General features: G+C 39.5%; 1 long non-coding RNA gene across 1 annotated transcript in view; it reads left to right on the top strand.

Moving 5' to 3' along the window:
* Nucleotides 1-373: 373 nt before the first annotated feature.
* The window catches only part of LOC107182337, a 19,692-nt gene continuing 7,616 nt past the window's right edge, over nucleotides 374-12,449 (top strand). The window contains exons 1-2 of the long non-coding RNA XR_001513062.1: nucleotides 374-389; nucleotides 535-607. This is a non-coding gene — a long non-coding RNA (uncharacterized LOC107182337). The remainder of the gene's footprint in view (nucleotides 390-534; nucleotides 608-12,449) is intronic.

Genomic DNA, 12,449 nt, shown 5'->3' with positions numbered 1-12,449 from the left:
TTGGCCCCTTAAGTGTGGCTCTTCCACAAAATACCACGTACAGTGCGATTGAAACTTCGTGGCCCATGCACAGAAGTCGGTTTTTGGCCTGGGCGAGTCTATCTTGAAGAAGTGGTTCGGAAGTGGGGGGTGTCGGTCTGGCCAGGCAACAGGAGACAGGGCGCAGGGGGCCGCGGGATACGGCCGTGGGATACGTAGCGTGGGATACATAGCGTGGGGGAAGCGAGCAGGTGAGCGATTCTTGTCCGAGTTGAGTGAGCCAGTCAGTCAGCAGTCTCATTGTGCAGTGGTTAGTGCTAGTCACGGCCGCAAATCTCACGCGGGTGGCAAAAGTACCTACTCGAAGCATAAGTTACCTGTACTTTTCCAACCAGCTGCAAATCCTACAGGTATTTTTGTCATCAATTTAAGAATTGTAATTACTTTGTGTTGGTGGCTTTATTATTATAAGATGAAACTTATCTGCTTAGGGGCGTTTAAATGCCTAACCTTGCTAAATAACTTCTCGCACTTCCTGTTTATTTCCTTCCTTAGCACTCATGACAACTGCAATTATTTGATGTGACTGTTTATTTGTTTAAAGTTGATCTTCCTCACTAGAATGCAAGTTCCAGAAGGATGTCATGTTATCTCTTTGTTTTTACTGACTTCCGATAGAGGAAGGGAGGGGGGACAGAGGGATGGAAACATCAATGATGAGAGAGAATCATTGATCAGCTGCTTCCTGCCTGATCCCTACTGGGGACTGAACCTGCAACCCATGCATGTGCCTTGACTGGGAATCTAACCATGACCTCCTGGTTCATGGGTCAATGCTTAACCACTGAGCCACACTGGCTGGGCTGGAATTCCAAACTCTGATGAGAAATAAATTTGGTGAGAAGAAAATTGTAAGTGGAAAATTATACATTGATACAAATATTCATTTTTGAAACCCACTGCTCTATTTTATTTTTGCGTAAATAATATTGAAATTCAAATTTGATTAGTTTCTGACTTGCTTGGAAAATAATTCAGTAGAGTGAATTTGGTTTCTTTTATATAGTTCTAAACACAAAGATTATTGTTATAGTTGAAAGAAAAGCTTAGGATTTAACAAGACCACGATGCCACTTATATAACCCTAATTCCTTCTCCTTTCCTTTCATAGGACTACAAGAAAATATGTGATTTTTATTTTAATTGATAGTAATAAGGTCGTGATCATATAGTGATTGGTCTGTGATGTGATAGTAATGATAACACGCATTTTGTTAGATTTCTGTAATATTCACAATTGCCCTTTATATTATTACTAGAGGACTGGTGCATGAATTTGTGCACGGGTGGAGTCCCTTGGCCTGGCCAGTCATTGGGGCTGATGGGGAAGGGCTGGTCGACTGGCGGAGGGGCTGCAGGAAGTTGGCCGGCCAGGGGGAGGGACCACAGGAGACTGGCCAGCCACTCCCCCCATCAGGGCTGGTTGAGGAATTTGTGCACGGGTGGAGTCCCTTGGCCTGGCCGGTCATTGGGGCTGATGGGGAAGGGCTGGTCGATTGGCGGAGGGGCTGCAGGAGGTTGGCCGGCCACTCCCCCCATCAGGGCTGGTTGAGCATGAATGCCGGCAGTGGAGGAGGACCACGGGAAGTTGGTCAGCCATGGGAGGTTGGCTGTGGAAGTGCACTGACCACCAGGGGGCAGCTCCTGTGTTGAGCATCTGCCCCCTGGTGGTCAGTGCGCATCATGCGCATCATAGCGACCAGCAGACTGGTCGTTTGGTCGTTCAGTAGCTTAGGCTTTTATATATATAGATGCATAATGCCATCAGAGGTTTATCGTAAAAGATATCTGGCATAGTTTCAGGGTGTTATTTGGAAGTCTAATGGCATACTCTAATTTTACTCATGAGTAAATTGTCCTCATTCTCAGAAAAAATCTTTAAAAGAAACATGTTCAACATTTCTTTTTTAAAGGATGACAGTTAAATGTCTGAAAGAGAAAAGAGTGGATCAAAGTGGAGAGAAAATAGAGATGGATGTACTTAGTTGTTGAATAAGAGGCTCAGTCATGAAATTTATCTGGAAAGCTCTCAAGGATAGAGAGTCTAAAGAGGAGTTAATTAAAATAAATGTAAGCATCACTGCCTAATTGTGACCATTTTCCTCCTATACCTACTTGATCTCACTTTAATCCTCACAGTCTAAATATAAAATAATGGTCAGCTGTAGCAATTACTTTGCCAAAGCTAATCCATCAAAGACATTTAGAGAAACTAAAGGATCTGGAAGGGATTTTGTTTTTGTAAAATAGAGATTGCTTCTTTACTTTTTAACCTTAAGCATAAATTGAACATCGACCCAACTCATTTTCTAGTTGGGAGAGTTTTCATATCCTTGCACAGGGTTACCTAGGATACCAAGTCTCTGCTACATTTAGACACCTGCATAATTGCTCTACGTATATTATAACAGGTCACTTGTGAGACAAATTCAATAAAATCATCTAACTAAGTAAGATTCTGGTAAAATGAAGATTGTAAAGTGTTTTGAGGTTTTATGTTTAAGAATTTTCAAATTACTCAGAAAAGGAAAAAACTGCCTGTCTCTAGTATAATTTTTTAAATCAACCAATTTTGCCTCAAATAATGTTTATTGCTCCTAGTTTCTAAGTTAAGCCTATACTACCAAAGTACTATGACTAAAATATATGGCTTTTTGTTGTTGTTGACTATGAGGTTGATGTGATGGTAAATAAGCCTAATTTTATTATAATTTGCATGTTGAAGTCAGTATTAAATCCAGAATGGGCACTAAATCCCTAATAAAAATGTTTAATTGTATTACAAATAGTAGTACATATGTCTCCTTTTTTCCCCATTGACTTTCCCCTGGCTTCCCCTACCCCCCGGTACAAGCCCTCCCCATCCTTACACGCCCCCATGTCTTGTGTCCATTGGTTATGCTTCTATGTATGCTATTTGTATTACTTCAAACAATAGAATAAAGTTAAAAAAATGTTTAGTTGTAGAAAATAGATATATTATGTCAGTAAGAGTCATTGTATAAAAATATGCAGTGTTTTCTTTTTATCTCTCTAACCTGATCTCCAAGAATCTTTATTTTAGTAAATCATACCATAATTCAATTCAATGTTGAATCTTATTGATTTCACTCCAACATAGTCATAGTTCAACTCCTTAGTATCCAAATTTCAAACAACTCCTTTTTGGACTATTACATTAGGCATTTAAAGGGTATTCTTGCTTTTATTCTCCTTTGATCCACTTCCACATAGCAGCAAAAGTGATATTTTCAAAATGAAAATTAGAGTATATCACTCACCTAGGTAAAATCCTCCATTTCTTATTATACTTATGTCAAACACAGACTCCTTAACATTGGCTTGTAGAATCCTATTTGATATGTTCTGGAATATTTCTCTGAGTGCATCTTTTATACGTTCTATCTCATCCACCACACCTAAGAGGCTGGGGGAAGTATGACAGGGGAAGGAGAGTGGTTGCGATAGAGATCTCCTGCAGTTCTATGAGGAGCTCTGAAGCTCAGATGTACCTTACTGATGCAAGAGAGTCAGGACTCTGTACCCACCCTAGACCAGTTGTTGAGTACAGGATTCTCTTTAAGGCCACATGGAAACTTGAGAAAATTAAATCTGTTTAGCCTAGAGACAACTATTATTACCAAGCAGTATTTCAAGATGCTGGGAAAATACTCTTTCTGTTAATTTCATCTATTTTTGTGTATGCAAAAAGATCATATCTTTTGGGAATGGGGCTTCTGATCTTTTTTTTTTTTTTTTTACCTTGGGAAAACTTATAAAAATACTAGAGACCGGGTGCATGAAATTTGTGCACTTGTGGGGGGGCATCCCACAGCCTGGCCTGTGCCTTCTTGCAGTCTGGGAGCCCTTGGGAAACATCCGACTGATGGCTCAGTCCTGTCAGTCAGACATCCTTAACGCTGCTGTGGAGGGGAGCCCTTGGGAAACATCCGACTGATGGCTCAGTCCTGTCAGTCAGACATCCTTAACGCTGCTGTGGAGGCAGGGGAGGCTCCCGCCACCGGTGCTGTGCTCCCCTGACATGAGCCTGGCTCCGGGATTCTGGCTGAGTGGCACTCCCCCTGTGGTGGGAGCTCACTGACCAACAGGGGGCAGCTCCTGCATTGAGTATCTGTTCCCTGGTGGTCAGAGCGCATCATAGCGACCAGTCGTTGGGTGGTTTGGTCAATTTGCATATTAGCCTTTTATTATATAGGATAGCTAATTGAATTAATTGAAGTCCCTGACACTATAGCTGGTTTCAGAGCAGCAACTTAGATATGTCACCTTGCTCCTCTTCTACCTTCTCCTCACCTTTAGCTGCCACCTCTGAATTCCTGGGTGAGTCTAGTTGCCATATTCTTCTTAGCCTGTGACTGCTGCTCTTGCCCATTTATCATTATCATTTTAGGGGAGTAACATTGGATTATCTATATCACCTAATATCAGGTGTATTCTTTCTTGTTCAATGGGTAATAGCTTCCCTCTGAAAATCAGGACAGCATGGTGACTCTTTTTCTGGCCCCTTAAAACAAGAAGTACAAATTACCAGGCATCAGCTGTAACTACTTTTAATCAGACTTTGGCTTATTTCCTCTGGTAGAACTCCACCAGTGATCACCAGGAGACCTATATCCACACAACTTAGAGTTGTGGAGACAGAAAGCAAAAACCCTCAATGAGCAAAAACCCTGGAGGTGGTAGTGAAAGAGGCCACTTCTGTGGTACTTGGTTTCTTGGCTCATGTACTCGACATATTACATACATAGAACTGTATAATTTTCATTGATATTGATTTAGCATATATATATATACATCCTGAGGATGGCTGTCCATCTTTTTGAGGCACCATCTCCAAGCTGGAGTCTTAGGTGAACCTCCAAAAGTATGTTTCTTTTCCTCATCGGGCTGGTGGTGGCTGAGGGTGTGGTATGTGGGGGGTGCATCCTGAGGATGGCTGTCCATCTTTTTGAGGTACCATCTCCAAGCTAGAATCTTAGGTGAACTTCCAAAAGTATGTTTCTTTTCCTCTTCAGGCTAGTGGTTGCTGAGGGTGTGGTATGTGAGGGAATAAATGGGTTTCATGATCATGTTCTCAGTAATACACATCCTCTGTTTTGTCCTATGTGATATAATAAGGGCTCTGTGTCAGTGGCTCACTATACAAATATTTGCATAGTGATGCTGACTGAGGTCCTATAAGAAAACAAGGCAAAGCCATGTTAAGAATGTGGGTCAGTTTTATTCATAATGGAAGGTGTCCAATGATGAAAGGAGTCCAATGTAATCAATCACCTTGGAACCAAGTAGCTCATTGCTGCCTCCTAGGGACGACTCCATACTATAGCGTACGCATTGGATTCTGTTGGATATTCAGTGGCATCAGTATCTAGACTAGCCTTCGTTAGTTGGGGTAGCTCTCTTTATTGCTGTTATCATGGGGCCATTATAACAGCACTGGGGTTCCTAAAGACAGGTTGACTTGACCTGAATTTTTCAAGTCAGAACTCAACAAAGAGGGATATTGAACGTGTTTGCTTTCAGGGCCATACCTGAATGTGGCTATAACCCAGAAGGAGTGCATCTTGAGTTTGTGTCCATATATAAGCTGAGCCATGCACAAACCAAGCTAACCTGTGTTCTTCCATTGTCTATTTTAAGCACCTCCACTGCCCACACCCGGGCACCCAGAGGTCTGACCTGAGGGAGAAGTACTGCTTGTGGAGCTCATTTATGCCCTTTGGACCTACCTGTACCCTGTGCTTCATACAACAGTTTGAGAAAAGCCTTGGGTAACTAAGATCTTCACTGCTCTGACCAGTTCCATAGCATTTTAGTGCGTATCTCCCACCTTCTGAAACAAATCTTCAGACATACTTGCTCTTTTTGCTCAGTTGGTTTGATTATCCTGCCATTAATATAGTGCACCAACTTGATAGTCTTGAATATCTTGATGGTCTAGATTCCTAGGGAGTATTTTATGAGAGTGGGGCAGGAGAGTGAACATAGCCCGGGGACGTTGTAAATGTCAACTGATTCTGTCAACTGATTTTTACAGTAAAGTTCATGATAATATGCATTTAAAGAGATAGCTCCTCTTGTACAGAAGCAAAATGGATACCTCTTTGTTTAAATTTGAGGCAGTTGACTGTTATCTTGTGTTTATAAGACTGGCATGACGAATAAGTGAGAATATTATTGAGACCATGATGCTGGATTTTTTTAAGTGCTTAAAGGTAGCACTGACCTCTCCTATTTCCTCTGATAATGTGATGTTGTTTTATTTGGTAACTTGGCTAGGGGAATGGGTGGTTTTGCAGGCCTTACGGCAATAGGCTTTTACTATACAGGCCAAGGAACCAATCTTGGGATTGGTTTTGTCACGAAACTGTCCATTTAAATTATACACTCAGGGATTAGGGACATGAAGACTAGGTGATGGGCTGTTTACTTATTGGACTTCGATGTAGGCCAGACCTAAGCTAGTTATGTATTTACTAGTGGGGCCCCCCTTCCTGCCACTTTAACAAGAGTTGTGTTGCTTCAGCTATCCTATATCAGCATCAACTAGGACTCTGTCCATCAATCTTCCAAATGTTTTTGAATTCCTAGTTTCCTAGTAGTATATTGTTTTCTGAGTAAATAGCCCTGACCCTTTTTTGGAAGAGCCTGGGTGAATTATTACTATTTACACATAATGTGTTTTTTCAGGGTCCTTTCTTCTGGGAACTTGGACTCTCCTTCATTCAATCAAATAGTTCTGGGCCTGAAAACTAGTCCAGGACCAAAAAGTAGGCACAATATCAAGATTTTTTGATGGCATTTGTGGTTTTACTATGATATAGTTGCTCATGACAATAACGAAAAACAACAACAACAAAAACTCCACCTTGTTTTTGACAATTAAGAACCTTCACATGGTCTTCTTTATTCCAGGAAACACTCATTACCATTACCATCACCATTGCTATCAAGGAACTAAGTGCGGTAACAGCCTGTCCAGCTGTCAGACCTGGGCTACAGAATCTTACAGAGAAACTACTTCTCTGTGTCTCACCAGTGCATGCCTTATTGACTGGGTAAATGGAGTGTCCTTCAGGCCTCCTTTAAAGTATAGTGGACTGGTGGTTTTCAGCCTTACATAATAGATATCCATTTCAACATTCCATTTTGTTGAGCTTCTCAATCCCTTTTTACACTGCCAGCTGGGATAGTGATGGCTCCTATTTTTCACTTAGAGGAGGACATCCTTCTCCAGACCTTCAACTACCATCCTACAAGGTGAGTGCTACCTCCTGTGTCCTCAATAGAGTTTTAAATCCAGTTTCACAGGAGATTGATCCCAATTTTATAAATTTCCCTTATCTAACTTTATGTCATGATGCCCTTAATATCAGACTTTCTGCTCCAGCCTCTTACATGGGCTCTGATTGCTGTTAAATACATTTGTCAAGGCTATGTAGCTCCTTCAGTTATAGCCCGTAGTAGATCAAGTGCCATCCCAGCTGAGTTACGTTGTCTCCTGACCCTGGCCATTGCTCTCATGGACAAAATAGGAGAAAAGACAGAGAAACTGTGGGAGACACATGTTATCTTTTAAGGCAGTGCTTGGTCGATTTTCTTTGAGCAAGTTGCACGCATGATTATAACATAGAGGTGTCCCAGGTTTCTGGGGAGCACTAACAGTCCCGGAGGATTTAGGATATTCTGCAATTTCAGACAGTTCAGGAGAATATGGAGACTTTAGATGTTTATATGCATTGGCATACATGTCCCAAATGCCAAGTATAAAATTCTCCTTCCAAATTAGGGTTCAGATCATGGGGCAGTGGAATTGCTAGGGTTGAGGGTCCAACATTCTCTGGGGCTGCATTACTATTATAGTTAAGTGCTGATCTTGAGCCTCAGCTTTCTGCCTTCTAGCTTCAGGAGGTAAAATTCTTTATGTTTCCAAGGTGGCAGTATGGCTTTTCAACACATAGTCTTAAATTGGTGATGTGTTAACTCAGGTTTTTGCTATCTTTCTCCAATTTATTGATCACTCCTAGCAATACTTCTAGCAATTTTGTTTCTCATAATTACTATTTCCCCAGAACCTCTCAGTTACTCAAGATATTGATATTTCAGTGCATTCCTTCCACTAGTATACCATTCCAGATCATCATTGATGAAAGTGTTAACAATTACACTGCTATCTCATGCCAGAAACTATCAGTATTACACCTATCCCAGTAAAGGGATTCTCATTGTCAATAGCCAATGAATAATTCATCTCCAAAATACCATTCTTAGGGGATGCTTCCTTCTCTTGACATCGTCTGTCAATAGCTTGATCCTGCAGAAAATGGAGTCCTAGGAATATTAGGGAATGCTTTAGAAAACAATCCCTTTCAGAGACTCAAGGAAGTAGGACAGGGCAGAGGGAAAACTTGACCTGCAATGTAGCTGCGACAAAATGCTCAACCAGTCTCATGAATGGATCTGAAGCTGGAGTAGCTCTTCAGCAATATCTTGCATTGCATCTCACGGGTAGGAGATATGGGGATGCTTTGTACCCTTGCATGAAGCAGTCATTGGAAGAAAGCCATCTCTGCAGAGGAAGAGTTACTTTGGGCAAGCAACTCCCGTTGCCTAAGAACTTTCACAGAGATTCAGCTGGGGGCATCAGTAGGTAACACTTTCAATCCTGACGGGAGCATTTTGTGGTGAGGCACACTGTACTTGCTACAGGACCCATGATGAAATAGTTCCGCTACAACTTTGCCCATACACTCAGATCTATAACTTCCCATTGTTTCTTCCCCTCTTCCACACAGAAATGAACTTGCAGAATAAGGCCTGCCCCTACAATTTTCCACATAAGATATCAGAGAACTTGTGAAGATGGGATATTTAAAAAGTGGGAAAATGCAGCAGGGGATGCATTAAGATTTCTTAATTTCTTCATTTTAGATCCCTAATCCTGTAGGTCACACTTTTCCCAGGGAGAGGGAGAGTATAGTATTTATAAATGGCCCAAAATACTAGAAGTAGGCTGAAAAAAAAAAATGAGGAAAGGAGAATGGAATTCCATTTTACATTCTCCATTTTTTTTTTAAATACTAACTTAGTGGTCCTCAAATATAGCAGCACCTTAGAATCCTCTTTAATGAATTTTAAAATACACCCTTACCTGGGTCCATCCTTGGCCATTTAAGTCAGAAGCGCTGAGAATGGTGCTGAGTAACCTCTGGGTTTTAAATGCTTACTAAGTCAATCTAAAGTTCAGGCAGTATTGCGTAGTATATTGGACATACTGGTTAGAATTACAATCAACTACTCTTTTTTTAAAAAATATATATTTTATTGATTTTTCAGAGAGGAAGGGAGAGAGATAGAGAGTCAGAAACATCGATGAGAGAGAAACATCGATCAGCCGCCTCCTGCACATCTCCCAGTGGGGATGTGCCCGCAACCCAGGTACATGCCCTTGACCGGAATCGAACCTGGGACCTTTCAGCCCGCAGGTCGACGCTCTATCCACTGAGCCAAACCGGTTTCGGCCAATCAACTACTCTTGTAACTGCCATCCTGGGAAGAGACCAGAGCCACGTGCCCATATTTATAATTCTGCTCTGTCAATGTCAACCACTGCTGCTTTGTGTATGTATTTGGAAGCATTGGAATGTATTTTTTTTATTTTGTCCTTAATAGGCGGTGATATGGATCAAGTATATACAGTTCCCTAGACATAAAATGACTCTCTGTTCTATCTGCTATCTTGTACTAGTCCCAAAGAGAAGTTACACAGAGCCTAAACAACAGCATAACATTTTTACAAATATTTTAAGATTATCAATGTTAAATAATAATACAATTATTAAATCCTCTAAAAATTTTAAGATCTCATGGAGAAATTAGAATTCAAGAAATAACATATCTTTTTTTTTTTCTAAATAAATATTTTATTGATTTTCCACAGAGAGAAAGGGAGAGAGATAGAGAGTCAGAAACATCGATGAGAGAGAAACATCGATCAGCTGCCTCCTGCACCGAGAAATTAGAATTCAAGAAATAACATATCTTAAGTTAAAGACAGAAAAGTCCACACATGTCCAACAAGCATTTAAATAAAGATCTCAATATTTTCTCCTGATCAATTTCAGCCAAAAGAATCTCACTGAGATGTTTGGGAGGAAATGGGGTTTCTTTAGTCACTCACTGTAAGGCGTATAACCTTGCAACAGCTCTGAAAATGATCTTATGTATAAACCTTTAATGTGTTCTACATTATAAACTCTAAATGATGTATTAGATTCATCAAGTTTTTATAAGGTAGCCTTCAAACAGACACTCTTGAAAATACGTATTTTCAATGCCTTCTCTCAGCTCATAATGTTTCCAGTCTCACTTTATGTTTCCAATCAAAGACCATAGCAGAGAATTAGTCATTTCAGACAGAATGAGGTAGAGGGAGAGAAGAAACTATTCTTGCTTTCAACCTTGTCTAAATGGTACTAATGTACAACTTGTGCAGAATTTCAAACTCGGGGAATTTAAAGTAAATTGAGAACTACATATCAAGAGGCTAGTTTAATCACCATGTTTATTATCTAAAGAGGGAAAAAATGACCAAACTTCCTTTCTCTTTTAGTAAATGAGATTTATAAATTCTTTGCACAGTTTGGAACAACCTTTTAGTGACACATATCTTATTTAATGTGTCATTTTCCATATAACACATTTAATATCTGCTGTTGAAATGAAAATTTTGATGCAGATAGGATATGGCCTGAGGTGATACTATCTAAGCTCCCAGGTGATGCTGAAGACATCCAGTCTAAAGATAACATGGTTTTGTTTTTTTAAAAAAATGTTTTTGTTGATTTTTAAAAAGTTGAAAGGAGGAGGGATAGAGAGATAGAAATATCAATGATGAAGGAGAATCATTGATCAGCTGCCTCCTGCATGCCCCACACTGGGGATCGAGCCCACAACCCAGGCATGTGCCCTTGACTGGAATTGAACCTGGGACCTTTCAGTTTGCAGGCCAACGCTCTGTCCACTGAGCCAAACCGACTAGGGCGAGAGAGGAACATTATTGATTGGCTGCCTCCTGCATGTCCTCCATTGGGGACCATTTTTGAACAATTTTTATATTCCTTTCTGAGAGTCAAATTTATTCTGATTTATTTGGATTATAGATATACTTGGCATTAGTCTATCTGATGGGACCTTTCAGTTTGCAGGCCAACGCTCTGTCCACTGAGCCAAACCGACTAGGGCGAGAGAGGATCATTATTGATTGGCTGCCTCCTGCATGTCCTCCATTGGGGACCATTTTTGAACAATTTTTATATTCCTGTGTGGGAGTCAAATTTATTCTGATTTATTTGGATTATAGATATACTTAGCATTAGTCTATCTGATATCATATTTCTTGATGATATCTTATTTTAGTCTTTCCAATGTTTTCTTTATCTTCTCTCTCCTCTTATTTGTTAGATAATTTTGGACAGTTTCATTTTTCCTTTTTGTTTTGCTAACCCCATATTGATTTCAATCAATCCTTTTTTCTGGTGACATTTAATACTTGAGTATATATATATATATATATTTACACTTGTATTTTTCAATTAGTGATGTTTCTTTACTACCTCCAAAGTAGACCTGAATTGCAGAATATTTTTTCAGATCTTCACATTCAATACAGTGGATGAAACTTAAAGAAATTATGAAACATAGAAACAGGCTATTTCCATAACCTGTAAATAGCCTTTTATTTTGTTTTAGTAAAAAGAGTTTGAAGCAGTTCATCTAATTTAGGTATACAATTCTACCTGACTCAGAAAAAATACTTATTTAATACAGTCATACTTAAATAGATTGGAAAGAAGATATTCATTATTTTAATCCTCTCTCAAAATATATCTGCCTGAAAAAGACAACTTTTTTCCAAAACTAACATAGCTTTCTAAATATTTGCAGAGTTAGTGATGTGCACATCATTAAAATTGATTACTTAAAATTGATTACTATTCATGAAAACAATACTTAAATACTCAAAACAATGAAAATAAAAAAAAAATCATTTATATCCAGCTAGTTCATGACCCTTTAGTTCATGATATGAAGAGGCACAAAGAGTATAGCTTTTTCTCTGTTTTAAGTAGATAAAAATAATAGTGTCAAGTTGCCAACCTAGTAATTGCATGAAGAAAAAGTAAAACCACAATGCAATTAAAATGATCTTTGTCATATTTTCCTGTCATATACTCTTTCTGTGTGGGTGGTCTCCAAGCATGAGATCTGTTCTTGTCATTTTGTTTCAGGTAGAAACTTTGATTTTGAATGTATTATCTCCTAATCATTGATTACTCCCTTTTGATAAAAAGTAATTTTTCTCATTTCCTATATACTTTCATTTCTTC

Source organism: Myotis davidii, unplaced genomic scaffold (assembly GCF_000327345.1).
Source record: "Myotis davidii unplaced genomic scaffold, ASM32734v1 scaffold374, whole genome shotgun sequence".
Classification (NCBI taxonomy): Eukaryota; Metazoa; Chordata; class Mammalia; order Chiroptera; family Vespertilionidae; genus Myotis; species Myotis davidii.
Note: the sequence above shows the minus strand (reverse complement) of the source record. Positions and strands in the feature narration are given on the sequence as shown.